At 49.3% G+C, this 20,364-nt stretch overlaps 1 protein-coding gene across 4 annotated transcripts in view; it reads left to right on the top strand.

Moving 5' to 3' along the window:
* The window catches only part of Col26a1 (collagen, type XXVI, alpha 1), a 141,618-nt gene that overhangs the window by 79,897 nt on the left and 41,357 nt on the right, over positions 1-20,364 (top strand). The window lies entirely within an intron of this gene.

The following is a 20,364-nucleotide window of genomic DNA, read 5'->3' as shown; positions in this document are numbered from 1 at the left end:
GACCGTATAGGCACACGTATGTGGAGGCCTGAGGCAACTCTTCACGAGTCATCCTTAGGAACACCATCCGCCTCTTTTCAGACAGGGTGCCTCCCTGGCCTGTAACTCATCAATTAGACTAAACTGGCTAGATATCTAGTTCCAGAGATCCACCTGCCCTTGCCTCCCCAGTGCCGGCATTACAGGTGCATGCCACCATGCCTGGCATTTCCCTAGGTGCCAGGGACAGACGTCAGCTCCTCGTGTTTGCAAGCAAGCACTTTACAGACTGAGCTATGTCTCTAATATTCGCCAAACCCCGATTCCCCGCCCCGCCATGAACCCCAGCTGTGAACCTGAGTTCCAGAGTCAGGATCCCTCAAGGCTCTTTGTCTGTATTTTCAGTATCTCGAATAACGCGCGGTTTGCGCTCAGCAGACAAGTCGTCTCTCCCGGGTTTGCTTGAATGAGCGAGTGAGAGAATTAAGTCCAGGAAGGTATGGCGGGGGGCCAGGCCTGGCTCTCGCAGTTCCATTTGTTTAGTAAGACGTGACTTGGCTTTACCCCACACGGGTGATAAGCGGCACCTCCCTCCACAGGTTGCAAAGCAAGCCCCAGGGCTGACCCCGCCCCCACCCCCAAGCGACTGTGATCCATCCGCTCTGCAGAAAGAAACGAGGCCTGAAGCCTCAGACTCTCCTGGGAAGAACAGCTTTGGTGTCAGAAAGTCTTCAACCTGATGCTACTCTGTCTCTGTGGGGGTGGGGGTGAGGTCGGGGAGAGACCTGGAATACTACTGTCTTAAAGAGACATTACTGAGAAAGTCAGGTTTTCAGAGAGACGCCATCAGCCTTCAACTGTAATTGCTGTATATGGAGGGCTATAAAGTTATCTACCATGATGTCATGAATGTAGCCTACATATCAGTCTGCCTGCAAACGCTAGCAAGCATGCTGACTTGATTTCTCCTCTGTGTTTGGGGTGGATGGCGGGGGTATGCAAAAGCCATACATTGGGTGACTTCTACTGTTTTTTATATCTTGTTTTTTGAGGTCATCAATTAGGTTAGGCTGCCCAGTGAACCCTAGGGCTCACTGGATCCCTGCTTACACCCTGCCCCCACAGTGCTGGGGATATGGTCGTGCACGATCACGCATGACTTTTTTTTTAGTGGGTGCCAGAGATCAGAACTCAGGTCCCCATCTTGTGTAGTGGGCACTTTACCTACAGAGCGGTCTCCCCAGCCCCTCGATTTCCCTTTATGTATGTCAAAGAGAAACCATTTAAACTGTGAATTTCCTGTGGAGGTGCAAGGAAACTTCAGTCACTGTAGTCACTGTAGGCTACCTGGGACACGGATGTCACCACATCTGGTCACTCTTGCCTTGTAGACTTCAAAGGACTCATGCATTCCAGAGGGAGGCTCTGGATTGCAAGACATGCCCAGCCTTTGGAAGTCTTGGGGTGTGTGTGTGTGTGTGTGTGTGTGTGTGTGTGTGTGTGTGTGTATGTGTGTGTTACTGTCCAGAGCAGAGCGCTCCAGAGGGGAAAAGGCTCACAGGCTCACATGAGTTGACTTGTGAACCAGGGTCACAGGCAACATCTGGCAGGTGCCATGGATGCTTAGGAGACGGAGTGGCTTGTGCCACTGCTGTCAACGTAGGCTGGCTGCAGTATAGACCTGCTGGGCACCACAGCAGAGTGAGCAGGGTATGCCACAGTCCTGGAATACCTCTTGTGTTCCCAGGCCCCATATCAGACATCTTCCGACTGCCTGTAACTCTGACTCCAGGCGATCATGCCCTTTTTGGTCTCCCTAGGCACAAAATCAGGGCAGGAAGGGGACTCAGGGACAAATGGCACTTACTGCTCCATTTCCCTCCAAGAAAGTGGGACACCCTGGTGATAGTTGAGGGTTTTACTACAGGAATTTCCTCAAGCCTTTTTTAAAAGTTTATTTGGTAATTAGTTGCCCCCCAAAATGCAAAATTATAACAATTTTAGTTTAGAGGTGACTTTTTGGGGTATGCAATCATCTCTGAGAAGAAGGGGCTCTCTGACTCTAGAGATGTCATCTGGAGAGAGGCCTTGTGAGTCTTGTAGGTTTCAGAAACTTCCTGAAACTTACCAGTTCTGGTTTTTGTTTGTTTGGCTGGTTTTTGTTTTGTTTTTTTGAGCCTTCTGAGTTTTATTTTTCCTCCTAAGTCTTTTAAAAGATTTATTTTATTTTATGTGTATGGATGGATGTTTTGCTTGCATGTGTGTCTGGGCACCACATGCATTCCTGCTGCCTACAGAGGCCAGAATAGGGGGCCAGATGCTCTGTAACTGGAGTTACAAATGACTGTGAACCACCACCATGTGGGTGCTGGGATTTGAACCTGGGTCCTCTGGAATAGCAGCAGCTGGTGCTTTTAACCACTGTGCCATCTCTTCAGTTCCTACTTTCTGCATCTCAGTGAGTCTTCCTCTAGGAGGAAATGTTTCAAGATAGAGAACATAGCTACACAGCACTCCCATCCCTTAGCCCTGAGGACCATCCAGGTTATCGCAGTGACTGAGAGCAGAGATTTAGGCATGCCCATCAGACCAGGGAAACACCATAGAACTTATCTTCAACCTAGACCTCCATGCCTCAGTTTTCCCAACTGTGAAGTGGGTCTGTTATTATTGTGGTTATAAAAAGATAAAGCGATAAGAATATGTTTTATGGGGGTGTGGCAAGGTGTTGGGGAAGGGGATGTCTCAATGGCCCCATGCCAAGGCATCTCTTCCCTCTAAGGGAACAGCCACACCACGGTATAGTATAGAACAGAGTTTATTCAGGGCATATGGAGGGGAGTTAAGAGGGTAGTAGAGGCAGAGAAAGGCAGTGAGAGAGAGATAACGTAGAGAAGTAGAGGCCGGCCATGACCGTGTGGAGAGAAGGGAGAACAAGGGGCAAGAGAGTAAGAGAACAAGAGAGAGAGGAGGGGCAAGCAGCCCCTTTTATAGTGGGCCAGGCCTACCTGGCTGTTGCCAGGTAACTGTGGGGAGGAGGATACCTGGCTGCAACCAGGTAACTGTGGGGTTGGAGTCCAGACGGACTACCAACAGTCATGTTGCCTCACCTCCCAGGTAAGGGAAGGGCATAGTGTCCTAAGTAAGAGAGTGTAGACTACAGTGTCTACATTCCCAGAGAGTGTGTGCAGGCCGAGGGCATCTGTCAACGGGGGTCTCTAACACGATAAACTTCTACCTGCCCGCCCCACTAAGCTGGGGGCAGCACTGTACCTCACTAAGGCTTACTGAGTACCTGAAGCCTTTGGGCCTCCTCTTCTAACCAAGAAATTGACTCTGAGGTGACATCATCATGGGACACTGGCCACAATGCACACCCTGCATACACACCCTGCATACACACCCTGGTGTTCCCTGCAACAAGGCTTCTATCTGAGGGCTGGGGAGATGGCTCAGTGGCTGAAGAGTTCCAGTGTAAGCATGAGAATGGGAGTCCTAACCCCAGGACCATCCATAAGCTCACCTGTCTGTTCCCAGGGTGGGGCAGGAGGCAGAGACAGGAGACCCCTGGAAGCTCACAGGTCGGCTAGCCTGGTGTACACAGTGGTAAACAATCAGAGATCCTGTCTCTCGACAAGGTAGAAAGTGAAAAATCAGTACCCGAAGTTGTCCTTTGACCTCACATGTGATATGGCACACACACTCTCCCACTCACACACAACAATAACAACAACACACGTATGATTTTTTTTTTTTTGAGGAATTTTCTGAAGCACGTAGCTGTGCCTTCTGAACATGCGTGAGATATGTCCCCACAAAAAAGGCTGCTGTCCTGCTGTCCTGCTGTCCTGCTGTCCTGCAGTCCTTTGGAGATCCAGGTTGAAGACAGATCCCCCAGGGTCCACAGAGGGAGGAGGTTTGGGGGTTTGGTTATCTTCCACACCGCGCCCTGAGAATCTGGTCCATATCAAACGTTACCGTCAGGATGGGAATGTAGGCCAATCCCAGCACAAAGACGGACCATTCAGGAACGTTTTGACAGGGAGATTTCACTTTGGAGTTCACGTTCCCCAGGGGGGTTGTAATGATTGCGTCTGAGTTGGAGTCATTCTCTCTCAATGCTTTCCAGACTGGAGGAGCATGTGTCTGAAGAAGGACGCCGGGGCTGTCGGCGCAAGGGAGGCTTCGAGGCAGAAGCTGCCGAGTGAGGAAGCACCCAGACCCCTTCACCCCTTAGGTAGATGCAGGGCAGTGGTCATCTGTGAATGGTCCATCTGTAGCTCCCATCCCCGCATCCTTTGACATTAAAATCCTGTTCAGGTTGAGGAATTAGGCAAAGTACTTGGCTACTGTTCTAGTTGCGCTGTTGCTGGGATAAACGCCAGGATCAAAAGCCACTTAGGGGAGAAAAGGGTTTATTTCCATTTACACCCCCACAGGCCACAGTACATCACTGAGGGAAATCAGGGCAGGAGGGCATCAGGGCAGGGATCTAGAGCAGAAACAATGGAGGAGGGTGCTCACTGGCTCACTCACTGGCTCATGTTCAGCCAGCTTTCTTAAACAGCCCTGACCCATCTACCTAAGGGATGACACTGCCCACAGTGGCTTGAATATCAGTCAACCATCAAGACAGTTCTTCATAGATATAGCCACAGGCCAGTCTTATCTGGGCAGTCCCCCAGATGAGACTGGGTTGTATAAAGTTGACAACTGAAGCTACTTAGGACACCCAGCATATCCTAAGAGAGGCCTTGACTTTAAGTCCCCGAGTTCAATTCCCAGCACTGAACAAACAGACAAACATACAAGCACCCTACTTTATATTTTTTTAGGGAATAAGAAAGATGGCTCAGTGCCTAAGAGTGCTTACTGTCCTTGCAGAGGACCTGAGTTCCATTCTAGCATCCACATGGCAAAACTTAGAAGCACCTCTAATTCCAGCTCCAGGGCACCTGACAGCCCCCTTCTGGCCTTAAGGGGTACTATACTCTCATATGGATACTCACACACAGGCACAAACACTGCACAGGAGAGTGAGACAGAGAGGGGGGACAGGGGGAGGGGAGGGGGAAAGGAAGAGAGAGCCTCTTTAGAGCTGAGCAAAGTACTAGCAGAACCTCCTAGAATCAGAGCCCTGGACTGAGTGGGGACAAACTTGGGACATGTGTGCTTGTGTGTGTGTGTGTGTGTGTGTGTGTGTGTGTGTGTGCATGCCTCGGCACACTTGTAGAGGTCAGAGGACAACCCCGGTGCCAGTTATCACCTCCTGCCTTGTTTGAGAGGAGCAGCTTGCTTTGCAGCTAGGGAACCTGAGGCTCAGAAACTTGGGGGGGCGGTTATCTGTCAATGACGGGAGAGTCACAGAAATCACACTGGAAATAGAGTGCCTTTGTGGCCACCCCCAGGGTCTGTCCAGGCAGGACAGCAGGTCCAGGCCAGACTGTGGTGGTCAATACTGATTGTCAGCTTGACAGGATCAGAGTCCCTTCTGGCAGGTCTGTGAGGAAATTTCTAGATTGGGTAGACACACCCTAAATATGGCGGCACCATTCCCTAGGCTGGGGTCCCTGGTAGAATAAAGAGAAGAAAGCAAGCTGTCCCCCAGCCTCTGCCTCTCTCTGCTTCCTGACTGTGGGTGTCACATGACCAGTTAGTTGCCTCACTCTCCTGCTGCCAGGTCTTCCCCATCGTGAGGGACAGGACACAGACTCAGCCAAATTCTACCCCTCCATCTTTTATTGCTTTGGTCAGAGCTGCAAGAAAAGTAACTAAGACAGTCGCTAACTTTGAACTTGCTGTGCACGAGCTCGTTTCTACATTCCTTTTGCTGTCTGCCAGAGGGAGCTACAAAGGAAACTTCCTGTGGGACACCATGATTCCTGAGGGAAGTAGGACCTGCAGTTAGTGTGGAAACCGAGATCCATATTCCCTCACCAAGCCTACTCAAAGCTACCCAGGATGCCGTCCTTCCTGTTAGCTTACTCCCAGCACTAAAGCACAGTTAAGCCAGGTGGGTAGAGCATAATTGCAATCCCAGCCCGGGGTGGGGGTGGGGGGGCTGAGGCAGGGGGATCTGGAGTTCAAGGCCAGCCTGGGTTACCTAATGAGGCTTTATCTCTTTGTTATATACTGTGTTGGTCACTTTTCTCACAGCTGGGTAGCTTGCCTTCTGGGGGATGGGGGCTCAGATTCTGAGATCTTGGGGGAGCAGCCCCCCTTTCAAGCATGCCCCTAGATGGCTGTCTAACCTCTTCTTGGGCAACTCTAGAGATGGGCACTCACTCTCTCTGAGCTGATCCACTCAGCCTGCCCTGCGGCTCATCCCCTGAGGAGGTAGGGAGGGTCTGGCCTGTATGAAGTCTGCCCAGGGGAACTGAGAGGCCCATCTGTTTGCTCTGCCTTTTTGACCGGTAGCCTAGGCCTCCCCCTCCTCCCTCTCCTCCCCCTCTTCCTGCCTCTCCTCTCACTTCTCTCTCTCCTCCCCCTCCTCCCCCACTTCTACTTCCTCCCCTTCCTCCCACTCCTCTGTTCTCTCCCTCTTCCCACCTCTGTCTTCTCCCTCTTCCCCCTCTTCCCACTCCTGCCATTTCTTTCTCATCCTTCATTGCATCCTCTCTTCCCTTCTGCCTCCCCTTTCATTCCTTCCTTCCCTCTTTCTCTGTCTCTTCCCTCCCTCCCTCCTCCCACTTTCTCTCTCCATTCATCTTTCCTTCTTCCCCTCCTTCTGCACCTCACATCTTCCTCCAGTCCTTTTCTCCTTCCCCCTGCTCCCTGCTCCCTGCTCCCTGCTCCCTGCTCCCTGCTCCCTGCTCCCTGCTCCCTCCTCCCTGCTCCCTGCTCCCTGCTCCCTCCTCCCTGCTCCCTCCTCCCTCCTCCCTCCTCCCTCCTCCCAGAGAGCTGTTCAGCACCTTGTTGGCTTCACAGGTCCAGCCTGCCTGTTCCTCTGCAACCTTGTCTCTGTACGCACCACCATAAAAAGACGGGACCTTGGGCCAGATGTACAACACTCTCTTCCATCACAAAACCTTCTCTTGACCTTTTTTTTCTCTGTGTCTTTCATCAGTTAGGGGACTTCCTCACAGAACTGGGCCTGCACTTCTAGGCAGCCCCTAGCACACCCCACTGGTCAGGACCACAATGGGGACAGCAGAGATGCCTGAAGACCATGACATTGACTCTAGGCCTCTTGCTGTGGGAAACCACATGGGCAGAGGTTGGAGAAGAGAGCAGTGGCCTTGGTAAAGGCCATGAGTGGGTAGTGGCCATCCCTGCCCCTGGAGAGATCATTGTTTTACACCAACTACAGAGGCCAGTCTCCAGTCAGGTCATTATTTGGGCATGAGAGGAGGGTGGGTTCCAAGACGTGGATCACATAGGAGGCCTGAGCTGGCCCTTTGTGCTGCCAGAGAGCTGAAGAGTGGCAGGTGGCTTTGGGCTAAACAGACCTTCACTCTCCTGCCTCCTCCAGATGACAAATTCCTGGGTCCCTGTAGGTTCAGGGCCCTGTGTAAGCCACCGTCTTTACCAAAGTTCACCACTGTCTCTTAGGACTAGGGACAAAGGTCCCTCCCTTTCTTTCTATTTAAGTTTTATTTAGTTTGTGTTGAGGTAGGATGGGGTAGGGGTGGGTAGGCAGGTGTCACGGCACACACGTGACAGTCAGAGGACAACTTCTGAGAACTGTTGTTTTTTTGTTTTCCTTCCATCATATGGGTCCCTGGGGTCAACCTCAGATTGTCAAGCTTGGCAGCAAGCACCCTGAGCCAGTGAGCCATCCCACCCACCGGCCCTTGCTACCTCTGTCACCTGAGGAGATTCTGAACTGGAAATCCACACCTTGCCCGGCTCCAAGTCCGGGTTGACAGCATTTCCATATGTGGGGAAGATGTTGAAGCCAGAGCCGAGGAACGTGATGATGGGGTCTGGGATGCATAAAGCACACCCCTCCTGTCATCTCCTCCATCCTTGCAGAGCCTCCAGAGGCCCAGCGGGGGCGGGGGGGCGTTATGATGTTTTTACTTTCTCATGTCAAACTCGAGGCCACTGAGCTCAGAGGAATTCTGGGAATCACTCACAGGGCCTACGTGTGAAGGGCTGAGTCTGGATTGATTGATTGATTGATTGATTGATTGATTGATTATTTATTTATTTATTTATTGTAAGGATTGAATCTTGGGTTTCATGTATCACTGATCCACGCCCCCAGCCCCTCCCTGGGGGATTCTAGGCAGGGGCTCTACCACTGAGCCAAACTGTATCCCAGTTGTTGTTTTGTTTTTGTTTTTGTTTTTGTTTTTAAACAGAATCTCACTAAGTTGCCCAGATTGGCCTTGGATACATTCTTTAGGTCAAGTTTTTGACAACAGGACAGACTCAGTGGTAAAGTACTTGCTTAACACGCATGAGGTCCTAAATTCAATCCTAGACCACAAAATCCACCCATCCACCCACCTACACATTCACAACCCTCCCACCCACCTACCCATTCACAACCTTCCCACCCACCTACCCATTCACAACTCTCCCACCCACCTACCCATTCACAACTCTCCCACCCACCTACCCATTCACAACTCTCCCACCCAACTACCCATTCAGACACCCACTCACTCACCTACCCACCTACCCATCCATTCATCTATCCACCAACATACCCATCTACCCACCCACTCACCTATCCATCTACCCCCACCCCACCCCCACCCAATCCACCCACTGGTCCACCCACCTATCTGAAAGAAAGGAAATAATGACCCAGAGTCGTGTTCTACTGAAGAGAAACCTGCTGTCTGTCTCAGCAGCTAAGAGAAATCCTGGTCAGAGTCCTGAGAGGCAAGAACTTCATGTTCCAGAGAGACACCAAAATCAAATTGGCAGGAGGGAGAACCTGAGGCAAAGAGCTAAAGAGCATACATGGAGGGTGTTGACGATGATGTATAGGGCACCCCTCAGTGCTGCGGAATAGCAAAGAAATCATGAGTTCCAGAAGAAACCAGCCCAGCCCCACCTTCACATGGCTTCCCTGGGGAAGCAGTGTGAGAAACTGAGGGGATAGGATTGGGGCGGAGTTGGGAGGGCGGGTCAGCAAACGCCAGGACAGAGCTGCTGGCGGGGGTGGGGCGGTGGAGAGGCACAGGGGACAGGGCGGGCAGGGTCAGGAGGATCCCTCGGGCTCACTGCCTGACCTACTCCATCTAATTGGTGAACTCTGGACCAATGGAAAATTCTGTTTCAAAGGAGATGAATAGTGTTCCCGAGAATAATACATGTGGTTGTCCTCTGGCACACACGCACTTGCATGCACTTGCACGCGCGCGTGCGCGCACGCGCTGGCGCACTCACACGGGTGCAGAGAGACAGAGAGAGATTAAAAAGAAGGGACTGGAGAGATGGCTCAGCAGTTAGGAGAACTTGCTGCTTTTGCAGGGGATCCATGTTCTGTTCCCAGCACCCACATAGTGGTTCACAGCCCCTGCACCTCTGATTCCGGGGGTCTGACGCCCTCTTCCGGTCAATTTGGGCACTGCATACATGTGATATGCATACACTCTCGCAGGCAAAACACTCAAATACATTAAAAACTAATTTTAAAAGAGAAGAGAAAAAAGTAAAGAAACGAAAGTTTTTTAAAAAACTAAGACAAATACCTCTTTACATCTTATTACTTACTTATTTATTTATTTATTTATTTACTTACTTATTTACTTATTAAGTGTGTTTGTGTGTGTCTGCATGCCCTCACAGGCCATGGCAATCCTGTGAAACAGGACAACTTGTGGGAGCCAGTTCTCTCCTTTCAGCTTGAGGGTCCCAGGGATCACATTCTGCCTGTCAGCATTGGCAGCAAATGACTTTACCAATAGAGCCATCTCACCAGCACCAAATAAACTCATGGATGGGGGGAAAACAGGCCAAACAGCTAAGAGATGGACAGGCATTTGCCTGAAATGGCCTAGTCACCATAGGTGACATGCCAGACCCTAAGTCACCGGTGTAGGAAAGAGCTTCCTGCCCACCTTGCTCCAGTTCTTGTGGCTCTAAGAAGTTTGTGTGTACGTGTGCGCATGTGTGCACATGGGATGTGTGTGCATGTGTGCATGTGGGATGTGTGTGTGCATGTGTGTGCTCACATATGTGCATACGAGATGTGTGTGCGTGTGTACATGTGTACATGGGGAATGTGTGCGTGTGTGTACATACACTGGACCACACGTAGAAGTCAGTAACTTCCCCTCCTTCCATCTTGTTTGAAACAGTAAGCTGCCAGGCTGGCCTAAGACCTTCTGTGCCCAGCTTTTTCAGTGGGCTCGGGGAGTCCACTGAGGTCCACCCGCTTGCGAGGCAAGCAAACAAGAGGCCTCTCTCTTGACCTGTCTCCTACCCTGGAAGCCAAAACTCCTGACTTGTTCATCCATCCATCCTTTTGACCAATCTTCCAGGCTGGAGAAGATCATGGCTCCCATTAGAGGTCAAAGTCTCTAGATGAAAGTGCATTTCCCCCCCGCAGTCTTTGGGACAGATACCTCAGTCCTCCGTGATGGGGCCCTCAAAGTGCTGCCTCTGGTCTCCCTGCTGATTCTGCTGTGAGCGGCCGGCGGCCTCTGTCTCCTGCATATTGCGAGCACATGTGCTTACACACACAGGCCTATTCACAGTACGCCAGTGCTGAAAACCACATTAAAAATGAAAATCTGAGGAGAGGGAGGCACTCTGTAACATGCTTTATTTTATTTTCGTTCAGACCTGGAAAGAAACTCGCCTTGGCTGCTAATCAAAGAGGTGATGGGAGCCTCTTAGCAGAGACCAAAGCGTCCCTGCCTGTCTCTTGGGACAGTGGCTCTGGCTTGAAGCAGTTGAGAGAGGCTCCCCCAGACCATGGCTGGTCTATCAGCTGGACTTTTTCGTGTCGGCCTGGGTTCTCCTTCCATGGGACATGAGATCCCTTCCCTCTGCTCTCCCAGCCCATGTTCCAGAATGCAGAAATGGATTCTGGGCTAGGGGTGGGGTTGGGGGTGACCAGACGGACCTCCATTTACTTCTGGAAATGCAAACCCTTTTCAATCACTAGGACCTCATGGAAAGAGTGTATTTAAAGACCTTGGCCCAGGGGGCTGGTGAGACAGCTCAGGGGGTAAAAGTGCTTGCTTACAAGCATGAGGACCTGGGTTCGGATCCCGCATAACAAGTCAGGCATGATTCCTGGGATGCCTTTAACTCGAAGACTGTGGAGGATGGCTGGAGCTTGTAGGTTGCTATCCTGGCTGAAAACACAAGTATCCGGGTTCAGGGAGAGCCTCTGACCTGAATAATAAAGCCGAGAGAGAGAGAGAGAGAGAGAGAGAGAGAGAGAGAGGAGGGAACATGGCATTCTTCCTAGGGCTCCATGTGCATGTGTGTGTATGTATATACACCACACACACACACATATGTGCGCATGCGCGCACACGCACGCGCACGTGCATATACCCCTACCCCACAGGCATGGCAGTGTGTGCTGTAATTTGAGCACTGAGGAGGCAGAGACAGGCAGGTCCCCTGGACTTACTGGCCGGAAGCGTAGTCTACTTAGTGAGTTTTGGTTCAGTATGAGATCGTGTCTCTAAATAATTACAGTGTCTGAAAAAGATGACAGCCGAGGTTGTCCTCTAGCTTCTGTGTGCCTGCCACGTGCGCGCGCACACACACACAAGCACACATATGCACACACAAAAAAATAAGATATTAGGTGAGGAGGTGGACAGTGATTCCAAGTCCCACGGTGGTAGGATGGGAAGGTGTTCTGGCTGACTCCAGATCTGTACTGTAGAATTTGTACCAGACCTCTGAAGAGCCTCAGTTAGACAGACAATGGTCACAACACACTAAGATTTGTGCCCCTGCATCCTGGCCCTCCCAATGTCCAGCATCCTTCCTGTGTGCTCCATAGTCCCTTCACCCCACACACATTGAGAAGCTAAGCTCTGAGTTGTGGCTGTAGCTCAATTTGGAGAGGGCTTGTCTAGCCTAGATTTCATCCCCAGCACCACATACTGGCACATATAGACACATGTCCGTAATCCCAGCACATGTGAGGTGTATCCAAGAGGGTCAGGAATTCAAGATACATAATGAGTTCAAGGCCAGCCTGGCCTACATAAGAACCTGTCCCAACAAAACAAAACAAACAAGCGACTCCCCTTTAGCTCCCTAGAAACACTTCTAATTCTTGCTTGATGACAAGCACCCCATTTAACTAACCCATTGGCTACTGAATCGCAAATCTCAAAGCCCTGCCTAGTTTTTTGCTGCTATTGTTTTTTGTCCGTTGCTAGCCTGTTGTTCTGCTGTCTGTGGGGCGCCTTTGAGCCACCTCAGCTGCACTAGTTGTCACCCCATCAAGAGTAAGCTGTCTAGCTCCACTCTGCTTGGCTACAAGCCAAACAGCAACTATTGGCGAACACAGATGTCTTTGTGCAAAGCCGGCAAAGACAACCTCTCATGGAGGTGCGTGGCTGCCACCTGCTGGACGGATGTGGTACTGACCATAGGAATTCATGGGACCTGGCTGGGATTGTACAGGTTCAGCGCCTGGGTTCAGTAACCTTGGACCTGCTCATATCTTCTCTTCCAATGACCCGGAGCTATTGCTCGCTCACCAGGGGCATGTGAACATGGCAGATAGGCATGTAGAGTACTTTAGAGACAGAACCCCTCCTGTAGAGATGGCTCTGTGGTTCAGCTGATGGAGTGCTTTCCTATAGCTCAGGAGGCCCTAGATTCCGTCCAGCACCGTGGTGCATACCCTAATTCCTGTACTGGGGATGGGGGAGGCAAGAGGATCAGGAAATTAAAGTGGGCCTTGGCCACATAGGGGGTTCAAGATCAGTTTGACCTAACTGTAAGATTCTTTTTAAAAACAACAGCAAAAAAAAAAAAAACAAAAAACAAAAACAAACAAACAAACTCAAACTTCAGTTCCAACAGAGTGCATTCTTTCTTTTAAGAACAATCAATTTCTCACCTATAAAATGGGAATACTGATAACACTGGTAATACCTTCCTTGTAGGGATGTGGTGAAGTTTATCTGGTGAATATTTGTTAACTGCTTAAAACAGGATCCAGGGTATAGCCTGGTGGATGCTCACTTGCCTAGTAGATGCTCAGCTAGCCCTGGATCCCACCAATTGTATTGTCATGCATGCACACCTAACAGTATATATTAATGTTAATGCAATTCAAACGGTAATTATTATCAAATATATTTCATATATTGATGTGATGTGTAAAGAGAAGACAGAAGATACATACATAGTGAACAGAGACATAGATATAGCTAATAAACATGGTAGGTAGATCTGTAGACTGAAAATAGATAATAGATAAATGATAGATAGAAAGACAGACAGATGATAGATAGACAGTGATAGATAGATAGATAGATAGATAGATAGATAGATAGATAGATAGATAGACACGTGACACATGATCGCTAGGGCCTGACCATCCCACCCTGCCTCTTATGAATGGCTTTCCCTTGTAGCTCTGAAAGTTTTTCATCACAAGCTGGGTGGCACCCCTCCATTCTGCCTCCAGGCTGCCCCTCCTAAGGCAAAAATCTTACAGCGGCTGCCTTAGGCCCTCAGGTGCCCTTTTGTTTGTGGGGATGTTGTGTTTTAAGACTGCTACCATGTAGCTGAGGTTAGTCCTCCAGACTCAGCCTCTCAAATGCTGGCATCACAAGCATGCACCACCATGCCTCGCTTTAATGCCTTCTGATGCCTCTGAGCTGTGAACCCGTCATCTGCAGGGACAGAGCCTCGTTTGGCTCTGAATTTCCAGGACCTAGTTTAACTCTGATCTCAGAAGGGAGGTTGAATAATACAACATGGAGACAGGCCTGGGTTCCATCCATTGCTTGTGATGCCCATGTCTCTGTATGTGTTTGCACTATACCTACATCTACATCTATTTGTGGCTGTCTGTAAGGTGCTAGCTATGTAAGCATGAGGATTGGAATTTGATATTCAGAACTCACATGATGGTTATGGCTCTGTGCACTTTGTAAATCCAATGCTGGGGGCCGGGTGGGGGCATGGAGAGACAGGTGGATCCCTGGGGCTTATTGGCCAACCAGCCTAGTAATTGCTCTGCCTCAGATCCCAGTGAGAGAGAAACCTGATTTCAAGAAAACAGGGTAGACAGTTCTGGAGGAAAGACACACACACACACATACACACAAACACACATGCATACACTACATGCATATATATATACTCATATGCACATATACACACAAAGGCCTGACATAAACTGACCACCACAGAGAGCATTGTTGTCTTCTGTCACTGAGTTAATGAGATTTCATCTCAAAAACAAAACAAAACAAAACAAAAAAAACTCTAAAGCGTGCATAACAACCTGGTGTGCAGCACATTTGCAGCTCAGGACACTGGCCTTTGAGGTTAAGTTGCTTGGGTTCCCTTAGCCAGGAAAGGGGTTCTATCTGGGTTCTAGCCGAAGATGGCTGAGTGCAGAGGTTAGGTTGGCCCATGTCCTGGATGCCTTCCTGGGGGTGGGGTGGGGGACACTGGAAAGCATGCTGGTCTCTGGGGGTTATTAGTCCCTGCTCTCCTATCCCTCAGAGGACTAGAGGACTGGACACCAAGAGTCCTGCGCTTCAGTTCCATTTCTGTTGATGTGACAAAACACTAGGGAAGGAGAGGGTTTGCTTGGGCCCTAGAGGTCACAGTCCATCACTGAAGGAAGTTCGGGCAGGCATTCAGGCAGGAGCTAGAAGCTGAAATCATGGAGAATGCTGCTTACTGGCTCACTCACAGGCTCATGCTTAGATAACGTTCTAATACAGGACCACTTGCCCAGGGAATGGAGCTGCCCATAGTGGGCTGGGCCCTCATATCAATTAATAGTCAAGACAACCGCATACAGATATATCCGCACAGACCAATCTGATCAGGGCAAGTCCTCAATTGAGACTCCCTTGTCAACATGTCTATGAGGTGTCATGTTGACAGGTAAAGCTAAGATGACAGGTGTGCCATCAGCAGACCGGGCCCAGACCGGGCCCAAGCTCCAGCTCTGCCCCTGGCTTCTGCATGTCACAGGAGGGTCGCTAACCTCTCCAGACAGCTTCATCGTGCTACCATCTGCCTTTGGGGAGTGGAGATTTTGTAAATTGACTCCAAAGACAAGGTGTCCTTCTGAAGTAGTCTGGGGTGAAGCGTCTATGGAAAGTCTAAGAAGCTTGGTGGTTGTCCCTTCGACAGGAAATGAAAGCCCGGAATTGAATGGCTAAATTTCAAGTGAGAAAGGACACTGTTTTAGAACAAATATGGGTGCCTTCAAACACCCATAATTGTAAACTGGAAATGGCCATATTTGAAGTCAGAATCAGTGTCATTTAAACCGGAAGTGTGGTAGCTTCACATCAAATTCTGTTCCTTCTGCGATGTATCTTTCTCTGTCGTCTCTGACGTAGAGCTCGTACACACAAAAACAAAATGCCTAGGAAATTCCATTTGGATGGCTTTCCTTCCTGCCTAGCTAAAGGAGAAAGCTGGTTGTGTTTCTCTGGAATTGTTGGGGAAATGTATTAGTTGAAGACTCTAAAAAGAGATGGCCGTTCTGTCGCCAGTTTGGAATGCTGAAACCCCGTATACCCTCAGCGTCTCGAACATTCTGGGTTTTCAAGCTCAACTGATGAAGTCTATGCAGACATTCTTGAATCTTAACTCCAAAATTTTGAGACATTTGTAGTCCCAAGTGTTTCATTTATCTAAGGGAGATGGGACAAGTCACAATAACAGACTTGTCTGGTTGGTTTTAGAATAACTTACTGAGGCTCGAGTCACACCAAGCAAAACTAAACACGTCAACATGACTGACTTGAATGTGTTTAGTTACAATCACTACACTGTTTAGTTGCTACCTGTATCTTGTCCTAAACTGTTTCTATTTTAAATTTGATTGTGTGTGTGTGTGTGTGTGTGTGTGTGTGTGTGTGAGAGAGAGAGAGAGAGAGAGAGAGAGAGAGAGAGAGCATGTATGTGCAGTAACATCTCATTTTGGGAATTCTGGTTTATTCGAAGCATCTTTTCATGTGTTCGTTGGAGAGACATCTATACAGAAATGTCTTTTTAACCTTTTCAATTTGAGCTGTTGGGGCAACTCAGTGCTCAGGAATGCCTGATGCTCTTTCAGAAGACCTGAGTTCAGACCATAGCAACTATGTCAGGCTGTTCAAACCACCTCTAATTCCAGCTCCAAGGGATCCGTGCCCTCTTTGCGCACACACACACACACACACACACACACACACACACACACACAAATGTTTTTTTTTTCCGAATTGAGCTGCTTGCTTTTTTGTTGTTGACCTATATAAGATAGGATCTGAATATTATGATGTCATTGGTCACATGACTTATGAATATCCTCATTCTATGGCTTGTCTTTCCACTTTCTTTGTGATGTCTTTAGGAATGGAAGAGATTATGTTTTAATTTTAGTCTTAGTGATTTCCTCTTAATGTTTTATCCATACTAGATCTTTCTGTAAAGTTGTGGTTGGTCTAGTACTCTGTGTGTACTTAGACTGTCCTGGAACTTATGGCAATCCTCCTGCCTCAGTCTTTTGAATGGTAATATTTCAGGTGTATGCCACCATTCACAGTTGACAAAAGTGAGCTCCAGGTTCAATAATAATAAACTGGAGGGGCTGGAGGTGGCTCCGCAGTTAAGAGCGTGCTTGTGCTGCTCTTGCAAGGGACCCAGGTGAAGTTCACACCCATGCCAGGGGCCTCACAGCTAGCCGTGTAACTCCAGCTCCAAGGGCTCTGAAGCCTCTGGCCTCCCAGGGCATTTGTATTCACGTGCACATATGCCAACAAAATGAATAAATGAATCCTTCTCTTTTTTTAAAGGTAAGGTGGAGGGAAATGACTGAGGAAGACACTGGGGAATGGACTTCTGGCCTCCACACTCATCACATGCAAATAAAATTACAAAAGGAGGGATTTAGTTAAATAAACAAGGTCAAGGTCTTAGACTTTAGGGGTCACATAGCCCATTTTGCTAAGAATTAGACAAAACCATCTGTCTTGTTCACTAAAACCAGCCCCCTACAGAGACTCTTGCTTATTGGGATCCTAGAGGGTTCTATCATCTCATTGAATCTAGATCTTAGGTCTTCCAGATAAGATAAGATGGTAGGATAGAGAGAGCCTTAATCCCACTGGGCCTTGGTTCATGGTGTGTGTGTGTGTGTGTGTGTGTGTGTGTGTGTGTGTGTGTGTGTTGCTCTCCTCTGTTCTGCTCCCTCCTCCTCTCCACACTCCTTTGTTTCTCTTGGTTTGGCTTTACGGAGCCAGGGTCTCCTGTAGCCTGGACTCACCTGAACTCACCTCGATCTGAAAGATGGCCCTGATCCTCCTGAGTGCTGGTATTGCAGGTGTACACCCGTCTGGGGTCCCTTTTCAGCCTCCCAGGCACTTGACTCCTGTATGGGTTAGTTTTAAATGTCCGCTTGCCAAGTCCAAGAGAATCTCATTTGAGGGATCACCCAAACCAAACTGCCTTGTTGGCCTATCTGTAGGGGATTGTCTTGATAATTTATTGATATCAGAAGAACCAGACCTGCCGGGTGGTGGTGGCGCACACCTTTAATCCCAGCACTCAGGAGGCAGAGGCAGGTGGATTTCTGAGTTCGAGGCCAACCTGGTCTACAGAGTGAGTTCCAGGACAGCCAGGACCATACAGAGAAACCCTGTCTTGAAAAACCAAAAAAGAAGAAGAAGAAGAAGAAGAAGAAGAAGAAGAAGAAGAAGAAGAAGAAGAAGAAGAAGAAGAAGAAGAAGAAGAAGAAGAACCAGACCCTTGTGGGCAGCACCATTCCCTAGGCCTTGACCTAGAGAAAACTATCTGAACAAAAGCAAAACAAAAGTACATGGCATTAGGTTCTCTCTGCTCTTGACTGAAGATGCAATGACATCCCATTTCCAGCCTTGACTTCCCGGCTATTATGGGATAACCTGAACTTATGACCCATATCAACCTCCTCTCTCCCCTAAGTTGCTTTTTGGTTAAGATATTGGATCACAGCAACAGAAAGGAGACTAGAAACTCACCCACAAGGGTGGTCCAGCCCTTTTCTCAGCTGGATTTGGGGGACAGATACACCTAGTCCAGATGGGGTAGCAGTCCACTGAAGACCCCAAACAAGGGCCACTGAGATAGCTCAGCGAGTAAAGGTGCTTGCCATGCCGTCACAGTGAGCTGAGTTCAACCCATGGAACCCAGGCAGGAAGGAGAGAACTAACTCAACGTTATCCTCTCACCTCCACACATGTGCCTGCCACACAGTAATAAGTTAAAGTGTTAAGACACGCTCCCCCTCCCAAGCTTCCTATGAAGAGAAGAAACTGGGGCAGGGGGATAGCTTGAAATAAAAGCTCAGCTTGCTTCCTGTCAACCTCTTTGTTCCAGTTGGGAAGTGAGGCTGAAGCAAGGCCCCGGTTTGGGAACGTGTTGACTGGGGGTGGGGGTGGGAGTGGGGGTGCAGGGTGGGGGGACCTTCAGTCTTCTTTTGCTGTGAAGGAAGAAAGGCATCCTTTGCTCCTTCCCACACGCAGAGCTCCTGCCTGCTCTCCGCAGCTGGGGCTGAGTCACTCAAATTCTTTTTTGATCCATTTTCTGGCCCCCGCCCCTATTTTCTTTGGACATCTGAAGTGTATCCTAAATTTCTCCTGCCTAATTTTAGTCTCTGGGAACTGAAGCCAGATGGTGTCAGACCAAATTTTCATTGTCATTGGTCTTTCTAAACTGGGCTGTGTCATCAGTTCCCTGCAGCTGTCTGTCCCACGGGGTGAGGTGTGGAACTGGGAGTTGCTGTGGTCACCGCCACATCGTGGTCACCACCGCCCTCAACCCTAGAGCTAGGAGCACCGAGGAGCTTGGGAAAGACTTGTGTTATTCAGTGTGACCTCCACAGAGCTCCCAGGAAAGTCCTTTAAAGGCAAAAGGCAGTCTTTGCTCATTGGTAAGTCGTGTGCTAAAAACCTGCTGTAGGGCTGTGACGATGACTCAGTGGGTGAAGCTCTGGTTTGGCAAGTTTGAGGACCTGAGTTCAAATCTTCTTGAACCCCTGGTGGGCAGAGTAGGAATCTGAGCATGCTTATAATCTGGGAACTAGGTAAGAAGAGACAAAAAGAATCCTTAGGGTTCCCTGGCCAGCCAGCCCAGCTGAATCAGTAGATCAGAGGCCAGCGAGAGATGCTGTCTCTAAAAACAAGATGGTCGGTGAAGTGGCTTAGTGAATATGGGCACCTGCTGGCAAGCCCGATGACCCAGCTTTAATCCCCAAGAGCCAACTGTTGGAAGGAGAGAACTGACTGCCTCTGACCCCCTCCTATGTGCCACATTATATGCACACACACACACACACACACACACACACCCCTGAGGTTGGCCTCTGGCTTCCACTCACATGTACACACAGGCCTCTTCATCATAATGTGCATCTGCACACATGAATGTGCATACAGAGAAATAATGAAGAAAAAGAAGGAGGAGGAGGAGAAAGAAGGAGGAGGAGGAGGAGGGGAAGGGGAAGGGGAAGGGGAAGGAAGGATTAAAGGTAGTAGGCAGGCAGACAGGCAGGCAGTGGGAATCATCAGCTGGTGACCTGGGTGGTACCGTGAACTAGCTGTGCCATCCATCTTGACCAAGCTATATCTCCTTCCTGATTCATAGTCCTTATCTTAAATCACATTTGCCACCCCACCCCTTTTCACAAGTGAAGGACACTTGTAGCCCCCCCCCCCCCGCCCCCTGCATTTGTGTCTGGCCTGCATCCTGCAGTCTTTAATCCCATGCTCTGTCCTAAGCTCTGTGCCAGGGTGGGAGGGAAACCTTCATAGAAGCTAGGCTTTATCTGAGGTGTGGCTCAGTTTGTTGAGTGTTTTTCAAGTGTTCACAAGCCCTGGGCCTCATCCCTAACACAACATAGATCAGGCTCGGTGGCGCATGGCTATAAACCTAGCACTTGTTGGGGCTGGAGCATCAGGAAAGCAAGATCAGCCTTGGCTACATAGTGAATGTGAAGTCTGCCTGGCCACATGGGAGTCTCTTTCAATAAGATAATAACAATAATAATACTAATAATTACTATTATTATGAGGAGGAGAAAAGGAAGAAGAGATGGAGGAGGAAGGAGAAAGGGGGAAAGGAGGAAGAAGAGGAAGAAGAAGAGGAAGATGGGGAGGAGAGGGAGGAAGAGGAGGAGGAGGATGTTTGAGCCAGGCACAGTGGGAGAGGTCTGTAATCCCAGCACTTGGAAGGCTGAGGCAAAGGATGGAGATTTTAAGGCCAGCCTGGACTACATAATAA

This window comes from Mus musculus, chromosome 5 (genome assembly GCF_000001635.26).
Source record: "Mus musculus strain C57BL/6J chromosome 5, GRCm38.p6 C57BL/6J".
Classification (NCBI taxonomy): Eukaryota; Metazoa; Chordata; class Mammalia; order Rodentia; family Muridae; genus Mus; species Mus musculus.
This window is presented reverse-complemented; position numbering and strand designations above follow the sequence as displayed.